General features: G+C 40.1%; 1 protein-coding gene across 2 annotated transcripts in view; it reads right to left on the bottom strand.

Annotated features, from left to right (window-relative positions):
• sptssb (serine palmitoyltransferase, small subunit B) overlaps positions 1-22,562 on the bottom strand; it is a 29,045-nt gene extending 6,483 nt beyond the window's left edge. The window contains exon 1 of one of the 2 annotated variants that reach the window (XM_020510177.2): positions 22,415-22,562. The gene's annotated coding sequence lies outside the window, so the exon portion shown is untranslated. Of the gene's footprint in view, positions 1-34; positions 164-22,414 lie in introns of those variants that run through there. The other variant, XM_020510176.2, reaches the window with a different exon arrangement.
• Positions 22,563-24,378: the final 1,816 nt, after the last annotated feature.

Here is a 24,378-nt window from a genome sequence, read left to right as displayed (position 1 = left end):
CTTCCTTGCCCGGAATCTCAGATCTAGACCGCACCGCGTTCTTGCAGTCTCCCAAATCCGCAATTCCAGTCTCACGGGTCCGCAGTCCCTCCACGTGGATCAGCTTTGGCGGCGGGTTGCTACTGCAGCCTGAAGCTTAAAAATACTTATTCCAGGACATACGGCATCCTTGAACAGAGCACGCATGGGCCGGATTCGGTTGTATTTAAATATGTGACACCCTTGCTCAGGGGTAAGGCTTCACAGGAACAAAAGGCCATTATAATACGCTGGCATTTAAGAACTCTGCAATTATCAGGTCGCTTCAAGAGTATGGAATGTCCTAACCATTGCTGTTTATTTAGAAATCATGGGTCGCTGTCAGAATATATGGGGAAAAAAACAACAAACCTCATCCCACGTCCGTGTATAATTATAAGTAACGTGCAAGGAATTGATTTAATCTAATCTGATGAGCTTGATATCCTTATAAACTGCTGAAATTTTCCTCTCAGGTTGTAAATGTTATCTGGAGCATGGATTGTACCTGTAGCCTTGTACCTATATTCATTCATGATCTTCAGAAACCAGGGAATTAAGAGGGAAAACAGGGTTAGCTTTTGGTACCAAATTGGCTGTGAGACGGAAAGGGAGGGTGGTAGTGGTTTTTTTTTACAATTAGTGAAAACTACACGTTTGAGCCTACCAGGTGTGGATATTAGGTTCACTGTTTTTAATGTGTATGAAGGATATGGACTTGGGCACAGAGGAGGGCACAGAGGATATAGTTTCAAAGTTTACAGAAACACTGAAATTGTAGTATTCAGTAAGGAGGATAGTGGTAGACTTCAGGAGAACATAGACTGGCAAAATTGGCAGGTGATTGAAGAGAGTGTAATCAATTTGAGGAATAGATAGAGTGGATAGCCAGAGACTTTTCCCCAGGGCGAAAATGACAATCACGAGAGGGTATAATTTTAAGGTGATTGGAGGAAGGTATAGGGGAGAACAAAGAGTACATTTAAAAAAAGCAAAAAAAGGACCCTTTTCTTTAGAAATAGATTTATGCAGTATGTGTGACACAAATAGGTCAGTCATGAGTTTATTGAATGACATAGCAGGTTTGAAGGGTCAAATAGCCTACCTCTGCTCCTAACTCATGTTTGTATGATAAACATTTATAAAATTACTGGTTATATCTCAGCTCAAATATTGTGTCCAGTTCTTTAGAAAGGCTGTCAAGGAAAGGAGATTTAATAGAATCAAATATTAAGGGTTTCATTCATGTGGAAAGACTAGAGAAGCTGGGATTGTTGTTCTTAGGGCAGAGAAGGTAAGAGGAAATTTAATGGAGGTGTTCAAAATTGTAGGCCTTTAACAGTAGTTGAGGAGAAACTGCACTGACTGGAAGTTTGGTAGCTAGAGAATTCAGATTTGACGTAATTGACATTTAATTCAGAGGCAGATGAGGAAACTTTTTTTCATTGAGTGAAGTATAACATGAAAATTGGTGAAGTAGATTCAATAGCAACTTTCAAAAGGGATTTGAATCTCTACCTACAGTAATGGTTGCAGCGCTCTGGTAAAAGTGGAGAATGGGGCAAACAGATAATTCATAGGGTTGGAATGATGGGTTGAATGGCCTCCTGTGTTTTATAATTCTGGGCTAAATGACTGACTGTTTACAAGTGCCTGACTTTTTAAAAAGGGTGATTTTATTTACTGTGCACTGGTTACCAATTTTGCCCTCATGTTAAAAATAAAATACCTGTTTATGAAAATATTTCTATCCCCAATTTGAGCTATTTTCAGGTCAGCTCCCATTGTACATTTCATGCAAATTGAAATAGCTGACCATAAAATGTACGCAATGGCGTATTCCATGATTCCACATTCCTTGACAATTCAATGATCTTAACATGTACTATCAGTGGGATATCTGACCAGCACTCAGGAACAATAATGTTAAAAGCTGCTATTTCACTTAAAATACATTTCTTGTGACAGTCTTTTTTTAAAAGAAGATCGTCGTGCAAATACTTTTTGAAGTAGTTAGCCCATTAACAACTTCTAAAAATCATTAAGGAAAATGACATGCTATTGAATTTATTTTCATCAATTGAATTTCAACGGTTTTATTTTAATCCTTCCAAACGTTAAAATAAGTAGTTGATGGGGACTTCATTCACACAAAATCAAGTCACTACTGATGCTAGAAATCTGAGATTCAAACAGGAAGTGATGGAAATACACAGATCAGGCAGAATTTGTGGAGACAAAAGAAACAAATCATGATTCAGGTCAATGATCTTTCACTAAAGGGAGGATGGAAGAATAGAAAATTATATGTAATGATAGAGAGTGAGTAGAATTTGTATTTAAGATGTATATTAGTTTCATTTGCTCGTTTTAGTACTTGGGGCAGCAGTACAGTAAGCGGTCTGACATTTGACTAGCTTTTACTGTTTTATAGGAATTTGTTTAAGCATTAGTGCAAAATAAGAAGAACCGAGTTTCTTTCTCAGTGCTTACTGGCAATCAATGGATTAACAAGTTAAAAAATTTGGCAGAATTCATACCCCACTGTTTGATCAAAATCCATTTGTCAAGCATTGATAGTTTCTATACAAGTCCATTCATGGGATAGAAGGTGTGTTTCACAAGTCTTCATAATGTGTACTGTACATTTAGAGAATAGTTTGCTCTTCAGTGTAATAGGAGAGCAAACAATAGGGAGGGATATTTGCCATATTGTAAATTGATTGAATGATACAAATAGAACCGTCTGCCATTATAAAGGTACGATAGAAGACAGAACATATGCTACTTGATGGCTAATTCCAGAATTAGCTAATACCTTGAGAATTGTTTCTAAAAATGTTATCCCATGGGAATATGCATGTTAGAGTAAATCCAGAAAACCGAGTAAAATGATACTAAATTCATGAAATCAGAACCACCGAGTCACTTCTGATAATTTCATTCTCACACTTTGTGATGAAAGTTTCACTTGAATGCAAGTTGAATCACTGCAGTATTCAAAAGCCAATTGAAGTGAAACTCTTTTTGTTTAACTGGTTTTTCCAGTATGTTGGCAGCAAGACAGTTTCAGCCTGGTCAGAATACTTGTGTAAAGATGTTTTCCTGTTGGTCTCAAACTTCGAGTGCCACTACATGTACAGTGTGTTTACTGAGATGCAATGGTGCTCCTGGTTCTACAAATAAAACTGGCATTTATTGCTGCATATATATGCAAAGTGTATTAGCCACAAAGGTGCATACATCATAAATAGGGCAATTATAGAGTGCCTGTTGGAACTCACGTTATAAATAAAAACCCAGCCCTTTGTGATTATTGTCATCCATTCCATTTGGCAGCAGGTTTTACATTCTTACCAGTTGCTACATAAAAATATTCCTTCTAATTTCTTTATTTGATCTTTATGTAGCTTTCTTATATTTTTCTTGGTATGTGGATTTATCCATGTGGAAACATTTTTTCCCCACTTACACCCTGTTGAACCCCCTCAAATTTTAAAGACCTGTTTTTTAGGTCTCCTTATAGTTTTTTGCTATTCCATAGCAATGAACTCAGCCTGCATAATTTTTCTTGCATCCTCAATTCTGTTTACATCCAGTGAAGCGCTTTTGCATTTTTAGCGTTTGAGTATTTTTTTTGTAGTACGTAATTGAGGACGTGAATTGGAATATGCTCTTTTTTGGGGTGGGAAGGGAGGCTACTTACGTTCTTGCTAGCAGGAATAGGCCATTTGATCCCTTGAGCCTGCTCCACCATTCAATATGGTCATGACTGATCATCAAGCTCAATATCCCAATTCTGCCCCCCACCCAACCTTGGTCTCTCTAGTCACAAGAGCTTTCTATCTCCTTCTTGAAAAACGCAATGGTTTGGCCGCAAACCACTTTACAGTAGTGAATGCCATAGGCTCGGTGAAGAAACTTCTCATCTCAGACCCAAAATGTTTACCACTTAAATATGATTCCTGATTCTGGATTCCACGACCATCGGCAACATCCTTCCTGCATCTAACTTGACTAGTCACCTTAGAATTTGATAGGATCTCACAGAAACCTTTCTCATTCTTCTGAACTCCAGTGAATACATTCTTAACCAACACACTCTCTCGTCAGTCCTGCCATCCTAGGAATCATTTTGGTAAACCTTCACTACACTCGTCCTACAGCAAGAACATCCTTCCTCAGATAAAGGAGACCAAGACTTCACACAACTTTCCAGGTTCACCAATGTCCTGTATAATTGCAGCAAGACATCCTAGACCCTGTACTTAATTCCAATTGCAATGAAGGCCAACATACAGTTTGCCTTCTTTACTGCTTATTGCACCTGCATACTTACTTTCAGCAACAGGTGCATGAGGACACAGTCCTATTGAATATTTCCCTTTTACAAGTTATAGCCGTTCAAATAATAATCTGCCTTCCCATTTTTGCTACCAATGTGGATAACCTCATTTAACCACAATTTACTATGCCTGCCATGTATTTGCCTATTCACAGCTTGTCTAAAATCACGCTACAACATCACTGCATTTACCAAACAGCCAGTCTTGTATCACCTGAAAAATTGAGGTATTACAATCAGTTCCCTCATCTAAAGAAAGATATATTGTGAATAGCTGGGGTCCTGCACCTATCTGTGTAGAACCCCACTCGTCAGTGCTTGCCATTCAGAAAAAAGACCCTTTTTTTTACCTACTCTTATTTCTTGTCTGCAAACCAATTTTTTATCCATCTTAAAACACTACCCACAATCCTATTGTGTTTTAGTTTTACATATTAACCTCTAATGTGGGACTTTCTCAAAAGCCTTCTGAAAGCCCAAATAAACCATATCCACTGGCTCCCCCGATCAACTCTATTAGTTAGATCCTCAAAAGAATTCTAGTAGATTTGGAAAACGTGATTTCCCTTTTCCCAAATCCATGGTTACTGTGTGATTTCACAGTTTAACAGTTGTCCAGCATAAAAAGTTAGCAGACGGATGGCCTAAACCCAATCTGTGGTCTTACTTTTAAAATCATGATTCTTTTCGTGTCACAGCAGATGTCAGAAACATGCAATAGTCCTATTTGATTAGATACTTAAAAAAACCCAAAGCCTGTTAAAAGACCCCTTTGATGAACTGGGCAGGCTTTTGCTCTAGGGCAATCTTACTCAAGGGTTAAATTGGGCTCAAGGGTCAGAGAGTCAGCTGGGGAAATGATACCGGGAATTCTACTCACTGTTCCTATGGTAGTCCTCAGCATAGGTAATTAACTGAGAGCTTGCACGTGTCCTGCAAGACACTTAAAAGAAGTCCAACATTTCTGTAAACAAATCATACTTGAAATGTCAAAGCCTCCACCAGGCATAAAAGTCTTTTTGATCCTTCCAGCCTAGGCAGTTCTCGAGGTGTCTCAGATTGAATGGGTGTTATTTTCTTTCAGTTATCATGATATAAATACCAGACTTTCACCTGAGGAGTAATTGGAAAGGATCGAGTTGGATTCAGTCCTCAAAAAAAGAACGTATAGTACAGTTTGTACTTTTATGCAAGATCAGAATGTCGGAAACCTCAAGTGAAACATTTAGATTGCCCAGATTGATTTTGTGCAATTTTAGAGCGAGCACTTCACACAGCCTTCATGGTGAAACTGTAAACTATCGTTGTACATGATGCAGTTTGATATTAATCTGGGATGCAAACTGCCTCTGGAGGTGAGAAAACCTCCAACTGAAGCACAACTGATACCACAAGCAGCTGATAAATAAGCCTTTACTAAATATCCAGAGGGGGTGGGGTTGCCGAAAGGAAGTTAAATCAATAGCAAGTAGTGACATAAGAGTCAGTAGGCATAGAACCTGTGCGGGTGTAGTTGAGCAACTGCAAAAGGGAAAAAGATGCCGATGGGGTATACAGGCCTCCTAGCAGTAGTCAGGATGTGCGGAAGGAAAAAAAAAAGGTCACGAGATAGAAAGGCATGTAAGAAAGGCACTATAACAAATAGTCATGGGAGACTTCAATATGCAGGTGGACTGGGAAAATCAGGTTGGTAGCAGATCAAGAAAAAGGAATTCATGGAATGTCCGCGAGCCGTTTTTTTTTTAAAAAAGACAGCTTGTGGTTGAGCCCACAAGGAAACAGGCCAATTCTGAACTTGGTTTTGTCTAATGAGGCAGAATAGATTAGGGAGCTTAAGGTGAAGGAACCCCCAAGGGGCAGTGACCATAATATGATAGAATTCTCCCTGCATTTTGCAAGAGAGAAGCTGGAATCAGATGTAACAGTATTACAAATGATTAATATCTACAATCATGAGGGTGAGAGAAGTATGTGTGAACATTGGACCACTGGAAAGCAGGACTGGAAAAGTAGTAACAGAGAAGAAAGAATTGGTAGCGGTGTGGGGAAAGGTACTTTGCATCAGTTTTCACATGGAAAACACCAACAGTATACCAGCACTTCAAGAGAGTCACAGGGCAGAGGTGAGTGACTATAGTGGCCATCGCTAAAGACAAGGTGCTGGAGAAGCTGAAAGGCCTGTAAGTAGATAAATGACCTAGACCAGATCGACTACACCCCAGAATTTTGAAGAAGCTAGCAGAGGAGATTGTAGAGGCATTGGTTGTGATCTGTCAGGAGTCTTTGGAGTCAGGGAGGGTGCCAGAGGACTGGAAAATGGCTAATGTAACTCTTCTGGTTATGAAGGGAGGCAGGCAGAAATCAGGAAACTATAGGCCAGTTAGCCTGACCTCTGTTGTTGGTAAGATTTTAAAGTCCATTATTAAAGGATGAGATTGCAGAGTACATGGTAAAATAGGGCTGAGACAGCACATCTTCATCAAGGGGAGGTCATGGCTGACAAATCTGTCAGAATTCTTAGGAGGTGTCAAGCATGTTAGACAAAAGGAGAACCGTGGACATGATCTCTGGATCTCCAAAAGACCTTTGATAAGGTGCCGGACAGGAGGCTGCTAAGTAAAGACGAGCCTAAGGTATTAGGGGCAAGGTACTGGCATGGATAGAGGATTGGCTGACTGGCAGAAGGCAGAGAGTAGGGATCAAGGAGTCTTTTTCAGGATAGCAGCCAGTATCTAGTAGCGTTCCGCAGGGGTCAGGGTTGGGACCACAACTATTCACATTAAACGATCTTAATAAAGGAACTTAAGGCTTGTTGCTTAGTTTACAGGTGGTACAAAGATACTGGAGGGACAAGTAGTGTTGAGGGAAGCTGCAGAAGGACTTGGACAGTCTAAGAGAGTGGTCAAAGAAGAGGCAGACTAAGTACAAATGTGGGAAAGTTTGAGGTTATGCCCTTGGTAGGAAGAGGTGGAGACTAATTTTCTAAACAGGGAAAGGCTTTGGAAATCCGAAGCACAAAAAAAGTATTGGGATACCTAGTTAAGAATCCTGTTAAGGTTAACATGCAGGTTCAATTGGCAGTTAGGAAGGCAAATGCAATAGTAGCATAAATTTCAAGAGGGCTAAAACACAAGAGAAGAGACATACTTCTGAGGCTGTATGAAGCTCTGGTCAGACTGCATTTGGAAAATTGAGAGTGGTTTTGGACCCTGTATTTAAGGACGGATAGTGTTCGAAGAGGCTTCAGAGGAGGTTTACAAGAATGATCCCTGGGATGAAGGGCTTGTCTTATGAGGAGTGGTTGAGGGTTCTAGGTCTGTGCTCAGTGATGTGGAGGTTTTGGTGTTGGACTGGGGTGGACAAGGTTAGAAATCACACAACACCAGGTTATAGTCCAACAGGTTTATTTGAAAAACACTGGTGTTAGAAGGAGTAGGGCTCTGAAAGCTTCTGTTTTCAAATAAACCTGTTGGACTACAACCTGGTGTCGTGTGATTTCTGACCTTGTACTTAGTAGAGTTTAGAAGGATGAGCGGGGAATCTGATTGAAACTTGCAGAATACTGAGGTCTGGATAGAGTGGATGTGGAGAAAGTATTTCCACTAGTAGGTGAGACTAGCACCGGAGGGCACAACCTCAGAGTGAAGGGACAACTCGTTATAACTGAGAGGAATTTCTTCAGCCAGTGGGTGATGAATCCCTGGAACTCATTGCTGCACAAAGCTACAGAGACCAAGTCATTGAGTATATTTAAGACAGAGAGAGGTTCTTGATTGGTATGTGGATCAAGGTTTATGGGGAGAAGACAGGAGAATGGGGTTTAGAAATGTATCAACCATGATTGAATGGCCTAATTATTTTCCTATATTTTATGGACTTAACATTGGTACATACTTTACCTAATTACTGGGACACTATGACAAGCAGAACCTCCAATTCCTGAAAATAAAATTATTACATGTTGAATAAATCAGTAGAAATTTTATTTAACTTGAGCTATTAGCTTAATTCAAGAACCATTTCTCACTTTGCATTCTTGTAATCTGTTGGCAGGAAGGGAGAAATGTGAATTACATGGTTCAGATTGAACATCTTCATTCCTTTTGATTGAACGAGATCTGTTAGGCTCTTCTCAGGATTACAGCAAATTGCTGGAAATTAGATGGCAGCAAAAAGCTTTCCAAAATATTTCTCCAAATTCAATGAACAAGCAGTCACACCTGATCAGCCCAGTACAAGAGAGTAAGAGACCCATTTGGTCCGTACATAAACACAAGCCAGGAACTGCTGATAAGTAGCATAGTACATTAAGTGTAAAGGCATTTTTGTCGTCCCTCATCATCTCAAGAGACCACTAATCACACCCCAGTAAACTCTAAATGACTAAATAGCATTGGACATCAAGGTGTGTGATATTACAAGCTGATTGCAGTGATTAAAATTGATGTAGATTGTCACTCTATATTAGGACTGTAATTGGAAAGCTTTATGGAGGTCAGATTTAAGAAAACTTATTCCAATATTCAGGAATACGAAGTACCAAAGATTAGAAGGACCTTGGTGTGCCATGTCCATAGATCCTTGAAGGCAGCAGGATAAGTAAATACAATCATTAAGGCACAAGCAATACTTGCCTTTATTGTTAAAGGCATTGAAAACAAGAGCAAGGAGGTTATGATGGAGCTGTCTCTAATGTTAATTAGACCTCAGCTGGACTATTGTGTGCAGTTCTGGCCTATAGGAAGGATGAGAGATTGTGTTAGGAAGGGCGCAGAAGATCATTCCCAGGATGTTGCTTGGGGTGGAATGATTTAGGTGTGAAGAGAGACTAGTTAGGCTGTGTAGATTTCCTCAGAGCAGAGCAGGCCGAGGGGAAATCTGATTCGGGTGTACAAAATTTTGAGGGCATAGATAGGGTAGATAGTGCAAAACTTTTCCCTTTAGAGGATTCAGTGACAAGGGGCAGAGTTTTAAAAGGTAAGGATCAGGAGGTTGAGAGGGGATTTGACATAGCTTTTTCACCCAGAATGTTGTGGGTATCTGGAGCTGTGCCTGAAAAGGATGGTAAAGGCAGGAACCCTGAAGACCTTAGGGAGCTATTTTTAAATTAACACTCAAAGTGCCTTGAAATACAAGACTACAGGCCAAGTGCTGGAAAATGGAATTAGAATATGGATGTTTGATAGTCAGCGTGGACACAATGGGCCGAAGGGTTTCTTTCCATGCTGTAAAAAGACTCTGACCTTATATCACTGTTATGGAAATACTAATTGTTCTGTTGGTAAAACTACTAGTTTTTTGGGAGATGATAAGAGCAGAGTTACTCAAGCCTGTTGATGCCTTTCTCTTGCTACATAAGAAAAAGTGTACTGAAATGATTAGAACAGAGTTTCCATCATACTGTGCTGTAAAAGGAAAAAAAAACACAACATCTTTAGGACTTTCAAATAGACAGATAAATTTTTCCATGTGGATAACGCCATTGCTGCTGTGATGCGTTTCTGGGGCTGTTGGCCCCGAGTGCTTGTAAATCTGCGTAGGGGTTAACAGTGCCCAATAAATTGTATGACTGACTAGGATCTTGTCCATAATTTTCTCAGCATGTAAGAACGCAACATGTGAGAATTGGCCAACTGATGCAACGAGGAGTTCAATTTAAAAACCTTAAGAGGTTGTCAGAGGCCCCTTGTTTTGAAGGGACTTTGACTTGGAAGGTTCTGACACAGGACTCTATGAAATGATCTTCAAGATGTCAACTTGTCCAGCAGGTTGCATGAGCAATTGATTGTAAACTGCTTCTCGTTGCTGGGCTTTAGTGTGAACTTCAGTGTCTTTGGTGTTTTCTTTGTCCTATCCTGGAAATGTTGGTCATTTGAGAGTTGAGGAAACAGGATCTGACAGAGAAGCCACTTTTGGCTATTACTCAATGTCCAGTCAATTGAAGTCAACTTTACAATAGTTTTGCCTGAATGCTTGTGGAACAGTTTCAAGCGCGCTGGTTTATGTTCGATAGTCCTCCTGTTGATTCTGGACGATACAGCAGAGGCATTGCTGATAGAATTTCTTTCATGGTCTTGTGTATCACTGAAGCAGTGTCAAGGTCTCACTGCAGTACTGGAATATGGTGATGACAACTATTCTGTAGGACTTTGGGGAGTTTCTGTTGTCAACTACTGACTGCAGCAGTTTGTAGAAGATCGAATCAGCTCAATGTTGGAACTCCTCATCAATAGTCGTGGTTTAAGAGAGGTGGCTGCCAAGTTATAGGAAATGCTGAACATATTTGAATCTTTCCTTCCATATCTATGAGAAGGGGAATATTTAGCTGAACAAGTCTGGTTTGATGGCAAAGTTTTGTTTTGGTAACAAAGGACATGTTGAGTGTTGTGCAAGCAGAATTGAAGAATGAAAGAGAAGCTTGCAAATCTGGTGCAGACTAGGCAACGACGCTGCAGGGATCTGCAAACTGTAGATCATATGCATCTGTGGTGGCCAGTATGTGGCATGGAGGAAACTTAGGTTAGAGAGTTTTTAATCTTTGTGTAATTAACACTGCAACAGGGTTAGAGGACAGTTTCTCAGAGACAAATAACTGTCAAGTAATTGTAAATTTATGGGGACTATCACACAGCTTTGCATGTCACAGGTCATGTTGTAAAGGCATCTGTTCAGATCTCCCATCGCAATCATACAATCATGAAGCAACTACTGGGAGGCAATGGCCTAGTGGAATTAAATCACTGGACTGTTAATCCAGAGACCCAGGTAATGTTCTGGGGACCTGGGTTTGAATCCTGTGACGGCAGATGGTGGAATTTGAATTCAATAAAAAATATCTGGAATGAAGAGTCAAATGACGACCATGAAGAGATTGTCACGAAAAAACCCATCTGGTTCACTAAAGTCCATTCTTACCTGATCTGCCTACATGTGACTCCAGACACACAGCAATGTGGTTGACTCAACTGTCCTCTGGGCAATTAGGGATGGGCAATAAGTGCTGCCTGGTCAGCGACACCCTCATCCCATTCGTGAATTTAAAAAAAATTGTGATAATGTTCCTTGGATGTTAAAACCTCTGGAGCACACTCCACATGGCTTCACAACTTGGAGTCAAGTGCTGGAGTCAATGAATACAGTGAAGCATTCCTGGTATTATTCTCCACATTTTCTTGGATTTGTCTGGCAGTATATACCAGATGTTCCTCAGCCACAAGAGGAGTGTGATTCAAGAGAATGTGACAGGGATTTGTCCACTGCCGCCAAAAAGGACAAGACGAAAATGCCTCAGTTTCAACAGCATGATTTATCTTCCTCCTTGATTATTATTACAATTCTCAAATTCTTGAACTTAATGAAGTAGGGATTTGGGAATGGGGGGTGATGGTGAGGCAAAGGGATATCCTTTACTCTCACCCCTCCTTCCTCCAGGCAGTTCAGGAAATTTAGCGTGTCCACATGGTCCCTCACCAACTCTTACAGATGCACTATTGAAAGCATTCTGTCCGGGTGCTTAACAGCCTGGTATGGCAACTGCTCTGCCCAGGACTGTAAGAAATTACAGAAAGTTGTGTGCACGGCCCAGACCATCACTGCTTTGTCCTAGTTTGTGTTGGAAGTTCACACATTCAAGCAAGTGGGGAGTATTCTATCATAGCCCCGACCTGTGCCTTGTAATAGGGGCAAGCTTTGGTGAGTCAGGAGGTATGCTACTCACTGCTGAACTCCTATGTCTGGCCTGCTTTTGTAGCCAGTTTTTATATGACTAGTATAGTTCAGTTTCTGGTCAATGGTAACCTGCAGGATGTGGATAGTGGAGAATTCAGTCATGGTAATGCCATTGCATGTCAAGGGGTGATGGTTAGATTCTCTTGTAGGTGGTGGTCATTGTGTAGACTTGCTGCATTTGAACATGGAGTGCCTTCGTGTCTGAGGGACCATGAATGGTGCCAAACATCCCCAGTTCTGCCCTTATGATGGAGGGAACGTCATTGAAACAACGGAGGAAGATTGGGCCAGGACAGTTCTTGGAATATGGTCAGAAAAAAAAAACAAAAAACACACACAAAAAAAAAAAGATACACCAGCTTTGAAGACTTCACCTGGAAGATCATCAGGGCTACAGGCCATGTTGTGCCACTTCTTGCAGCTCTCCCAATGAAGGTTGTTCACCCATGGATTCTACATTAGAGCCTGGAGAGTATCTCCCAATGCCATCAGCTGACATTGTTAATACATTGTGCAAGAGTATTTGAAAGTGCTCTTTGCAGAATTGGCGGATGGCATTGCCGTCCTTCAGAAAATCACCTTGTGAGCCAGGAGTTTTGTCCATTTTGTTATGGTCTTTCAAGGCTTTAAAGCATCGTTATATGATATGGTGGTCAGCATATTGTTGGAGTGTTTCTTCCTGCCTCAAGCAGTTTATCTTCCAGATTTATATTTGAGTAGCAGCCTCAAGTTGTTGAAATGTTGCCTCCCTGACTCATGACCCTAAGTTGTTCTAGCAGGTAATGTTAGCTGCTTGGTTTTGTTCTTGGAGACCATATATTTCAGCACTTTCATTAAACCAGGCCTGTTGCTAATGATGCTCAATTCCAAAGGTCTGGACACGGCAACCTATTACAGCCAAATGTGCTTTATTCCATTATTCTGAAATAGGGTTGGATTTGTGAAGATTTTCAGATTGGTTGAGAGCTGCACTTGAAGTTCCACCCTTCAGTCAGGCTACTCTGCAGTGAGATACACCTCTTCTTTCACTTGGAAGTTCGGGCCAGGTGACATCTTAGTGCTTGGTGCATATTCATCATTAAGCCATCAGGCAGCAGAACCACACAAGAACTGAGTGATACAGACATCACTGAACAATGACATGACGTACAAATCTAGACGTCCATGTGTTTTTATGTTTGTCCTGTTGGTAGACAAGGATGCTGGTTAAAATAAAGGTCATACTTTATTATTAAGAATATGCCATTTGCATTGGTTTTCCCATCTTTTCTCCCCCCCCCCTTTGTTCCAGTTGACCCAGACAGCATGATGGTCAGCTCAGGCACAAGTCCCAGAGGATGATATTTTCTTCTTTGTGGGATGGTAGTAAAGATTTTAATCAAGAATAGAACATTTGTTGAACATCTTCATTGGAGTCCAGGGCCAAGACACAAGTGATGACAATCACATAATGGGCATGACTAAGCTGTAGGTGAAACCTCATGGTCTTTCATTTGTACAGTTGGAGTTCTGGCTGTGCATCCAAAATCCTCCTGGAATGGTAAAGTACACTCCACGAACATGACTGTCATTGCCCGTCTTCAGATTCCAGTAGAAAGTGTACTTCCCAGCTTGTTCCTTCAGCTGCCTCTGCCAGGAAAGGAGGATCCCTCTGAGGGTGGCTATGTCAGTTTGGAGGCTTCAACACATGCACACACCAAGAAATATATCACGCCAGGGACATCTCAGAGCATGCCAAACACAACACTTGTTAAGGCAAATCATGGAAGGCTTCTGTTTGTTGAGAAACTGGGCAATACCTATATTGATCAGTGAATATGTTTTGCTTTATCCTGCAGACCGTCCAGGGCAGGAAAGCTGTTGCATCCTAATAAAGGATCAGACAGTGAGAGGGAATCACACTACTTAGCTTGTACTTCTCAAATGATTCTCTTACTAAAACCCATTCCTCCCCCTAAACCCTGTAACAACCCTCCCCTCCCCATCCAACCCCCATAATTGGGAGGCATTTTGATTTTGAGTAATGGCACCATTCATTCCAATATGGACAGAGCTCCAACAAATGGGAGGCATCCAGAATAATTCTGGAGTGTTGCAACAAGTTTTGGTCAATGTAGCAAAGTCATGTACCAGTGCACATTTTGTCTTATTTTAGTTTTTAAGGGTTACTTTTTATTCTTACCAACTACATTAGGTGCTGCAGCCACAGAGAAACAGTAGCTTACACATTTGTGTTTGCATATAGCTATTTAGACACACACAGAAACAGAATTAGAAGCCCTCACTATCAGTCATTAATCCCATTAAATTTAAAGCTGCACTAGGAAAGCACTAATGTTTCAGCTAGCACAGTATTTAAACTGATATGAGGCAACAACCACAAGAGTTTGTCCCAAAATAAGTAATATACTTCTACACAAAAACCAATCACACTAAATATGCTTTCCACAGACTGGTAAGATTTTGGCTATTGTGTTGCCATAATGCTTTTTCTCCACTATTCTAGCTTCACTCCCTCTCCCAATCTAATTTACAGCCCCCCCATACCCTCACTTTGTGTCCCCTGCAACTTCTGTATTCCTTGCTGCCTTCTTTCTCCCCCAGGTCCCTTTTGGTTGCAGTGAGCGAATAGCCACCTGACCAAGAGGCAGCTCTGAATGCTGCCTTCCACTTCAGCAAGATAACTGGTCCCAGCTTCAGCTTCCCCAGGGCGCTGTAAATCACTGGCTGGCTTCTGGTCCTGGTCTTTGGTTCCCTGCTCCGAACCTTGGGCTCCTACTCCGTTGTGCTGGTATGAGCCACACTGCTCGCTGCTCTTCCAGCCAGAAGTGGTTTCTCTCGTGTTTGCTGCAGATAGATTTACTATGAGCAGTGTGCAGGGGAGAGAACCTGTCAACTGGAGGAGCAGCTCCTCATCGTTTCCTTCCCATCCCATGGAGTACTTTTCACAAGTCACTGTGAAGGAATTTTCCTGGGGGATTTTTGGAGTAGAATTATCACTGCCCATGCAGTTTGAGCATTGCCATTTGCATCACTATCTAGTCTAACTAACAAAAAACATTGCAGAATGAAACATTATTCTCCTAGAGTTGCAAATGCCTCAATGTCATAATATCCACGAGCCATCTTTGATATGGCACCATTCATCCCCTTGAGCTTACCACACTTCTTCCAGCATCTAAAACTCTTTACACCTCCACAAGCTGCGTGTCCATTTTCCTATCAAACCCAGTTCACTCATTGTAGGAGTTATGATGGAATGTCTGCTCACTTTTCAATACTGTTTTGGGCAGATAGAGCACTTGTCCATAAATTGAGACCAGAATACAATTGAAATTGAACATCCTGTTTTGCCTTCCCTACCTTTGCCAGATACTGCCATTTGAGCTCCCAGTTCAACAATTCAAGATGTTGACAGATGCATCTGCAACTAATTAACCAAACATACCTCAAGCTCCTCAAACATGAAAGGTTTATCCTTCAGTTTGTAAATATTCCCAAACTGTGGGATCATGAGGGGTTTTAAATAGCAAAACCAAGAAAGTAGTTCAACTGATTATTTGAACATTTCAACTATTAAGTTAGGGCCTTACCTATTGAAGAAATACTGTAGTGACAAGTCTGAAGCAGCGCAAAGCAGTTTACTAAAAGTTGAGGTCACACTATCAATAATTATTGCAAAATGTTTTTGCCTTTGTAACCAAACAACGTAGCAGACATAATACATGCAAAAGTAAAATAAGCACACCCTCAACACACCCACGGTCCACACAGACCCAAACGTTCCTTCATGCATGTTTCTATCAGTATGTGGTGATTGGGGTGTGTGACTAGTCGCTTACAACCACAAGAACTACATTGAAATGATTGTTTATCCAACAGATGGTGTTCTAATAAGTGCAGACTTTGCTAACACAAATATATGTAATGTCTTTACACAAGTAAAGCAGCAATAAATGCTTCACTTTAGCAATCTGTAGGCTGTAAGAGGTTGGTAAACAGCTTTATGCTAGCACTTTGCTGGTACATCAGCAAAACATAGGTATGCTTAGTGAAACAGTTCTACTTCAGGAAAGGTTCCCAAATGATTGAATTCATATATTGATAAAAAGGAATATTTTCACAATACAGGTGCCAGACAATGACCATCTCCAAAAAAAGACAACATATGCCCATCTTCCTTTGATGTTCAATGACACTGCTATTGTTAAATTCCCCCACCATCAACATTCGGGCGCAGCAATTGACTAGAAACTTAACTGGACTAACCATGTAAATAAGAAAGCTAATTCAGAGGCTGAGAATCCTGCAGCAAGCACATTCAGACTCCCAAAAACCTGCCCGCCATCTACTTGGCAGAAGTGGAAGAGGATTGGTGGAATATTCTCCATTCCCTGGATGAGTGAAGACTTGATGGGCCAAATAACCTCTCAGCACAATGTAGAATATAACTCCAACACTCGAAGTCCAAGTAGCCTGGTTTATTGGCACTGTATTCACCACATTATACATTCATTCCTCTATCACTGGCATAGATCAGCAACAGCATGTACTACCTACAGGATGCACTGTAGCAACTCACTAAGGTGCCTTTGATAAATCCTCCCAAACATGTGACATCTACCATTTAAAATTAGAAGGGGAGTAGATGATTGGAGAACACCAACATCTACTAGTTCTCCTGCCAAGCCATACCCCATCCTGACTTGGAACTTCCATGTTGCAGCTTTTCCCACTGCTGCTGAATCAACAGCCTGGAACTCCTTCCAAATATCACTGCAGGTTAATTTACCCCATAGTGAGTACAATGCCTCAAGAAAGGGTCACTCTATGTTTGCATAGGTAATAATGGTTTTGCAACAAATGCTGTCTTTATTCAATGATGCTCACATCCCAGAAGTTAATTGGAAGAAAAATGAAGACGACTTCCATTCTGGAGTTGAGTTTTGCTCATTCAACATTTACATATCAAATTCAGGTATCACTATTATCAAATAGTGATGTTATCAAATGCTCACATTCTGGAATATCTAAACTAAAACTGCCGCTAAGTAAAAATGAATTTCTTACCACAATATGTCAGGGAACCACCTGAGATAGGGGCCCGTTTCCACAATTCAGTAGGTCTTTAGGATAATATTCCAATGTTTAAAATTATGGCGAGAACAATTTCAGCCTAAAATATTAGAATTTCTGGATGTCTTGGGTACCTTCTTTATAGAAGGACAATCATGAACTATTGGTATACCTGAATGGAGTGCCGAAGTCTACAGTTTTTAATTCTTACGAAGCCAGTCACAAAACACTGCCACAGTCTGAAAGCTGTTTTCTCCCATGGCTATAATAAAAAGTGATTAAAAGAATAGCATTGGAAGATACACACAGCGCTAGAACAAGCAACAATAAAGAATTTCAATATTGGCTGATCATTTAATAGCTATCCTTTGTAAAATCAGAAATCCCTGGGGTAATTCATTATAATTTTTGTTGCAGATTATGTTCTGATGACAACTGACAGTACTGAATTTGTGGAGAATAAAATTTATCAGCACTGAATTTTCTTGTATACATGTATTATTTGACTCTAAAATATGCAGAAGTGTGATTGGTTTAAAAATAACATGCTGGTAATACTTCAAATAATGAGTAAGAAATGCAACATCATTAGAACATAACAGGAAAATACTGTGGATCCTGGAGACCTCAACACAAGCATAATGTAGTAATGGTCAACTGACCCTTCTCAGCAGAGAGCTCTATGATCAATAATTGGATTAAAAACCACATCTACATTATCTGACAGTACCTACTAATATTTGAAAGTGTCAAGATCTTTTTTGTTTACCTATTAGAATGCTTCTAACTCATTAGCAGGCTTCTCCAAGGTTCATCAACTAATTTACCTGTTGTGCTTTCCACTGGCATTTTAATCCTTTTCCTCAGAATTAAAATATTGTGGACACAAAATCTAATTCCCATAAGGCATTTATAATGGCGACCTCATTGACAGGGCATGAATTCACAGGGTTATACCAAACAGCAATATAAGATTATTTTCCCTACCAAGTTTTACTGGTAAGTGTCCCCCAAGATGTTTCTTCATTTCATAATATTTATCAAATCCAGATGTATGTACTTATTTTAAAATATGTTTTAGGATGGTGTGTTTTTACACTCTATGGTGATAGAAAACATATGCCAACAATACAAATGGAATTGCTCCACTATATTAATGTGGCATGATTAGTGCACAGATCCCTCATGGCAAAATTACACATACTCAACATGTGATGGTAATCTCAATCACAGATTTCAAATTTCATGCAAACGAGTGTACGTGGAAGAAAAGATAGACCAAAGTAACTTGTTGCAACTCAGTAAGGCTCTGGCTAAAGAGCACAATCAAAACCCGCAACTTCTACTACTAGAAGAACAAGAGCAGCATGTACTTGGGAACACAACTACCTGAAAAACCCCTTTAACTCAATCATCCTGTTTTGAAATTATATTGCTATTTCGTCACTATCACTGGATTGAAATCTTTGAATTCTCTTCTGAACCACACTCAGGGGGTAACTACAGCACATGGGACTGCAGTGGTTCAAGAAGTCAGCTTATCACCACCTTGTGTTTCAGGCCATAATTGGAATATCTGTTCTCTTGTAACTTTTCATTTCTGTACTGCTATGTAGATTAGATAATTAAAATAAACTGATGGAATTGAATTGGAATAGGAATTAAATGAATACAAAAAAAAGTATATTGATCATTTAATTCCTATTCAAATTCAACAATTCCTGCTATTCTTACTCATTCCAAATTTTCGCTGTTCAACCATTGACGTTCATGGTTTCAGCTGCCTTGGTCTTAATTTCTAGAATTGCCTCCCTAAACTAATCCCCTCTCTCCTACTTTAAGATACCCTTTAAAATTCACCTCTTTGAATGCAATTTTAATTATGTTGACTTAATACATCTTTATGTGGCTTGGTGTCAAATTTTGTTTGATAATGCTCCTGTGAAACACCTTAGGACGCTTCATTATGCTAAAGGCACGTGGCATGAGTGCAAGTAGTTGTTGATATTAGTATGTTCACACTGGGGAATACTGTACCATATTTGCAGATGATCGGAAATGAGGCAAATGAGTTCCTGATCAAAGCTCTCTTGCAAAGATGTTATTTTTCTTATGCATATTATTCTAGTAGGTACAATTACAACAACATTTAAAACGCATTTGGACAGATACACGAATAAGAAATTTTTAGAGGGATATGGGTCAAATGCAGGTAAATGGGACTAGTTCAATTTAGGAAACCATGGGTGAGTTGGACCAAAGAGACCGTTTCCGTGCTGTATACCTCTACGACTTTGTTTTTCAAAGGTTCAAGACTTGCGATTAAGATGGTGAAACACATTCCCATTTTGCAGTCAACAATTGAGACAGAACTGACTCTTTCAGAAATATATTGCATCACTTGGGAGTCTGTGCGTGGTTGGTAGTTGCCCTCCCCTACTGAAAACTTGCTGTTTTGCTGTAACAAAGGTTGCCAGCAAATGCAAGGCTTAGTTAGTAAACCAGAATTTTAGCTCTCAAATGGCTTGAACCATTATATGTCACTTGTCCAAATAGATTATCAAACCTTTTCTTCTAAGTCAACCAACTGGCTGATTAACATGAAAGGACTGTATCTACAGATGCATTATTAGTTTGTGTGTCAATGTTTGGTTTCTGTGCAACTTGTTACACTTTGGAGTATGCATTATTCCTGTTTTTTTAAAAAAAATGTAATTTACATTTTCCACTGGGAGTACTTAAAGCATAAACAGCATGCTTTTTAAAATGATTATATCCAAATAAATCCTCAATCAATTTCTAAACAAAGCCAATCATGATCATTTCATCTTCGACCTTCTTTCAGGGACTGTTGCAATTTCAGACAGACAGTCTTCAAGCACTTAGAGAGTAAGAGATTGGATCAAATAGCCTAATTCTGCTCCTGCGAGTCTGCGCTGCCATTCAAATCATGGCTGATATGTTTCTCGACCCCATTCCATGTATCCCTTGATCCTCTTATTAATTAAGAACCTGTCTTAAATACATTCAATGACTTGGCCTCCATAGGCTTCTGTGGCAATGACTTCACACCCTCTGTCTGAAGAAATTCCTCCTCATCTCAGTTCCAAGGGGTTATCCCTTCACTCTGAGGCTGTGCCTTCGGATCCTAGTCTCTCCTGCTACTGGAGCCATCTTCTCTATATCATTCTATCCAGGCCTTTCAGTATTCTGAAAGTTTCAATCAGGTTTCACCATCATCCTTCTAAACTCCAATGCTTAGACGCTCAATCACTCCTCATAGGAGAAACCCTTCATCCCCTGGATCATTCTTGTAGGCCTCCTGTGGTCCCGTCCTATATTCCAAATGTGGTCTAACTAGAGCTCTGTACTGCTGAAGCTGCATATCTCTGCTCTTGTATTCTAGGCCTCGAAGTAAATGCGAACATTGCAATTGACTTCCTAACTGCCAGCTGAACCCACATTTTACTCTTAAGACCATCTTGAACTAGGACTTCCAAGTCCTGTCATGCTTTAGATTTTTGAACCTCTTCCTCATTTAGAAAGAATAGATGCATCGACTATTTTCTACCAAGTGCATAACCTCATACTTTTCCACATTTGCATTCCATCTGCCACTTGGTTGCCCACTCTCCTAGCCTATCCAAGACCTTCTGCAGCCTCCACACTTCCCCATTCCTACCTGACCCCCCCCCACATATCTTTGTGTTATCTCCAAATTTAGCAACAATACCCCCAGCTCCTTCATCCTGATTATTAATATAAAATGTGAATAATTGTCGTCTCAAAACTGATCCATGCAAAACTCCACTAGTCACTGGCTGCCATCCTGAAAATGACCTCCTTACTGTCTGCTTGCCAGTCAACCAATCCTCTATCCATACCAGTACCTTGCCCCTAACACCACAAACTTGCCTTATTTAACAGCCTCCTGTTTGGCACCTTGTCAAAGGTATTTTGGAAATCCAAATAGATCACATCCACTGGCTCTCCTTTGTCTAACTTGCTCATTATCTCCTCAAAGAATTCAAAATATTTGTCAAGCATGACCTCCCCTTAAGGAAGATGTCTGACTCAGCCCTATTTCACCAAGTAATCTCATCCTTAATAATGGACTCTAAATTGTTACCAGAGGTCAGGCTAACTGGCCTATAGTTTCCTGTCTTTTGCCTCCCTCCCTTCTTGAACAGGAATGTTACATTTACCATTTTGCAGTCCTTTGGGACCCCCTGTAACTCCAGTAATTCCTTAAAAGATCACCACCAATGCCTCTACAATCTCCACAGCTATCTCCTTCAGAACTCTGGTGTTGGTCCATCTAGTCTAGGTCATTTATCCACCTTTAGATCTTACAACTTCCCCAGCACCTTCTCTTTATTGATGACCACTACAGTCACCTCTGCTCTGACTCTCTTGAAGTTCTGGTGTGTTACTGGTGTCTTCTACTGTGAAAACTGATGCAAAATACATACTCACTTTTGCCACCATTTCTTTGTTTCCCATTACTACTTTTCCATCCTCATTTTCCAGTGGTCCAGTGTCCACTCTTATCTCTATCTTACCTTTTATACAATTAAAAAAACTTCTTGCCATCTTTTCTATTACTAGGTAACTTGCATTAATATTTCATCTACTCTCCCTTTATTGCTTTTTTAGTTATCCCCTGCCTTTTTTAAAAAAAAACACTCTCCAGTCTTCTGACTTCCAACTAATCTTCACCACATTGTATGCTTTTCCTTTTGCTTTTCTAGGTCACTGACCTCCCTTTTCCGTCAAGATTGACCCATTCCCCTCCCTTAGTGTATTTCATTATGCTTTGTTGCCTTTGACTTACATTTCACTCTATCTGTAGTTTCAAAAATAAATTTGATTTTTACAGCTATGATGTGCCATGACCTAAACAAATCACTACTTGCATAATGATGTAAACAATTGTTTTCATAACACTAATTGTACCACTCCAGTTTGCTAGTCAGCATTCAGACAGATTGAAACTATAATATCAGGATTAGTGTTTGTATGTTTGATTTGGGTTGCAGAAAATCAGAATAGTGACTAAAAAAAAAGTTAACCTGAAACACACACAGTAGGTTTTTGTTAAAGGAACAGGAACTTCAAACCAGATTCTGTACAGAAAACGAGAAAGACAGGTCCTGCCACATATTTGTACTAGATCTTGCATTAACCTCCAACCTAGTTTTATTTAGCTTTCCGTCCAGAATTAAAGAAACAAGAAGAAAATCTCACCTTTCAAAAAATATAGGGTATTTAATAAAACTGTTGCCGCTTCTGTAGGGGAAGAGTCACAAGTGTCTGAAGTTAGTTCATCTGAAGTGAAACAGATCCTACAAGTACTCAGCAGTTAAATTTGACACACCTGCCCCCATTTACTACTGTGAGCATTTGAGATGATTGACAAATAAAACGCGAGTTACTGATAAGCTGTAATACAGAAACAGGCGAGTCTCCTTGGAGAAGCAGGCGCCTCCCTATTTCTCAATGATTGTATTGAACAGGTTTCTAACAAATCAAGATTATATGTTATGGCAGGCATTAATATGGTCACGAGTGCGTGTGATAGCAAGGTGGCTGAATAATTATGATAACTCCACCTATATTCAGTTTTCCACAATAGTCGCAATCTCAGATTGATACATGCTATTGATACACATACATGCAATGCATCCACTAAAATGCAGCCCAGAGCTCTGTCCAATAATGCAACATTACAGTCAAGCAGAGATTGAAAAATGTCTAAAAAGGCAGTGTTCATTTTACAGATGCAGGGTGCATTTGTTTGTTGTGTACATCTACAGTAATATTTAGGAAAAATAATTATGAATACTAAATGCATAACGTGCAAACCAGGAGTGGAATTTGGTTGTAACGTGAATGAGATTGATAGAATTAATTTGCTTATGCCAGTTTATACCTGTTTTGGTGTATCACGCTGAGTCATTTATAAAACAAGGTGGTACTGAAATTTCCCTCCGATATCTTAGTTCTTGGAGAAGCTATAGGTTTATGTTCTTGTGGTTAATAATAAATTTCATATCTGTGGCCTCTTAGAAAATATCTTGGTAGGCTGATGGAGGTCAGTAAAGTTGGGTATTGAGAAAAGTTAATTTGGTTTATTGTAGCTTATCCCTCCGGTCTTTAGATTTTTTTCTATTGTGACATCTGATTATATTCTGAATGAGACATTTATTTTGACTTTCATTCCCTTAACTGGTAAGTTATTCAAAATATTTTACTCCACAAGTAAAAATGTAGGGGGAAGTTTTCTTCGGATGTTACTTGTGGGTTTGGTCTATGGGGAAGAAAGGTGTTAGGTGGCATGAGAAAAAAGCAAGTAAACAGGCATGAGTCAGGATCCCAAATCTTCCTGCCTTCTCCCATTGCCTCAGATTTTCCAACGGCTACACAGTTGTTATTCCAGCATCAATGGGAATTGCCCAGGAAATTGAGTTTTTCATAGGGCAATTCCCCATATGCATGCAAACCTCATAAACTCTTGATTTAAATTGGAGACTTCAGAAGGGTCTGATGAAATTAAGTATATAGGAAAAGGTAGATTATTAAATATATAATCTAGTTTTGAGTAAACACTCGAAGCATATCTCCTAGTTACCTCATACAACCTGCAACTACACCTCCCCCAGAGACTTACAACATCCAGTCCCTGACCTGGTATCCTTCCTTCCCATCCACCAGACTCAATCCAACTTGACCTCAAACATTACCGCACCCCACCTCCACCTTGGGCCCCACACCACTGGACCTTGCCAACCACCCTGGACCAAATCTCTCACTCAGCCCTGCTAGATCTGACCTGATCTGACTCTCCCCTCAATTGATTGCCCCCTCCCTGCCACCAGGTCCGAACCCCTACCCAGAACCGACACCTGACTCCCTGATCCTCTGTTGGACCAGATTTCAGAGCTGGGTTCTGATGAAGTGTCACTGGATTCATAAAATTAACTCTGCTTTCTCCCCACAGATGCTGCCAGACCTGCTGAGTTTCACCAGCAATTTCTTTGTTGTTTCACATTATTTAAACTGCTGTTACAGATATTGTTGGGAGTGAAGAAACTTAATAAGACCATAACAAATGGATTGTTTGTTTGGCTCCTCCAGCCAGCTGTGCCATTTAATAGGATTATGGCTGATCCAACATTCCTCACACCCACTTTCCTGTGTTTTCCCTGTAA

The sequence above is a fragment of the Rhincodon typus genome, chromosome 13, assembly GCF_021869965.1.
Source record: "Rhincodon typus isolate 14 chromosome 13, sRhiTyp1.1, whole genome shotgun sequence".
NCBI lineage: Eukaryota > Metazoa > Chordata > Chondrichthyes > Orectolobiformes > Rhincodontidae > Rhincodon > Rhincodon typus.
Note: the sequence above shows the minus strand (reverse complement) of the source record. Positions and strands in the feature narration are given on the sequence as shown.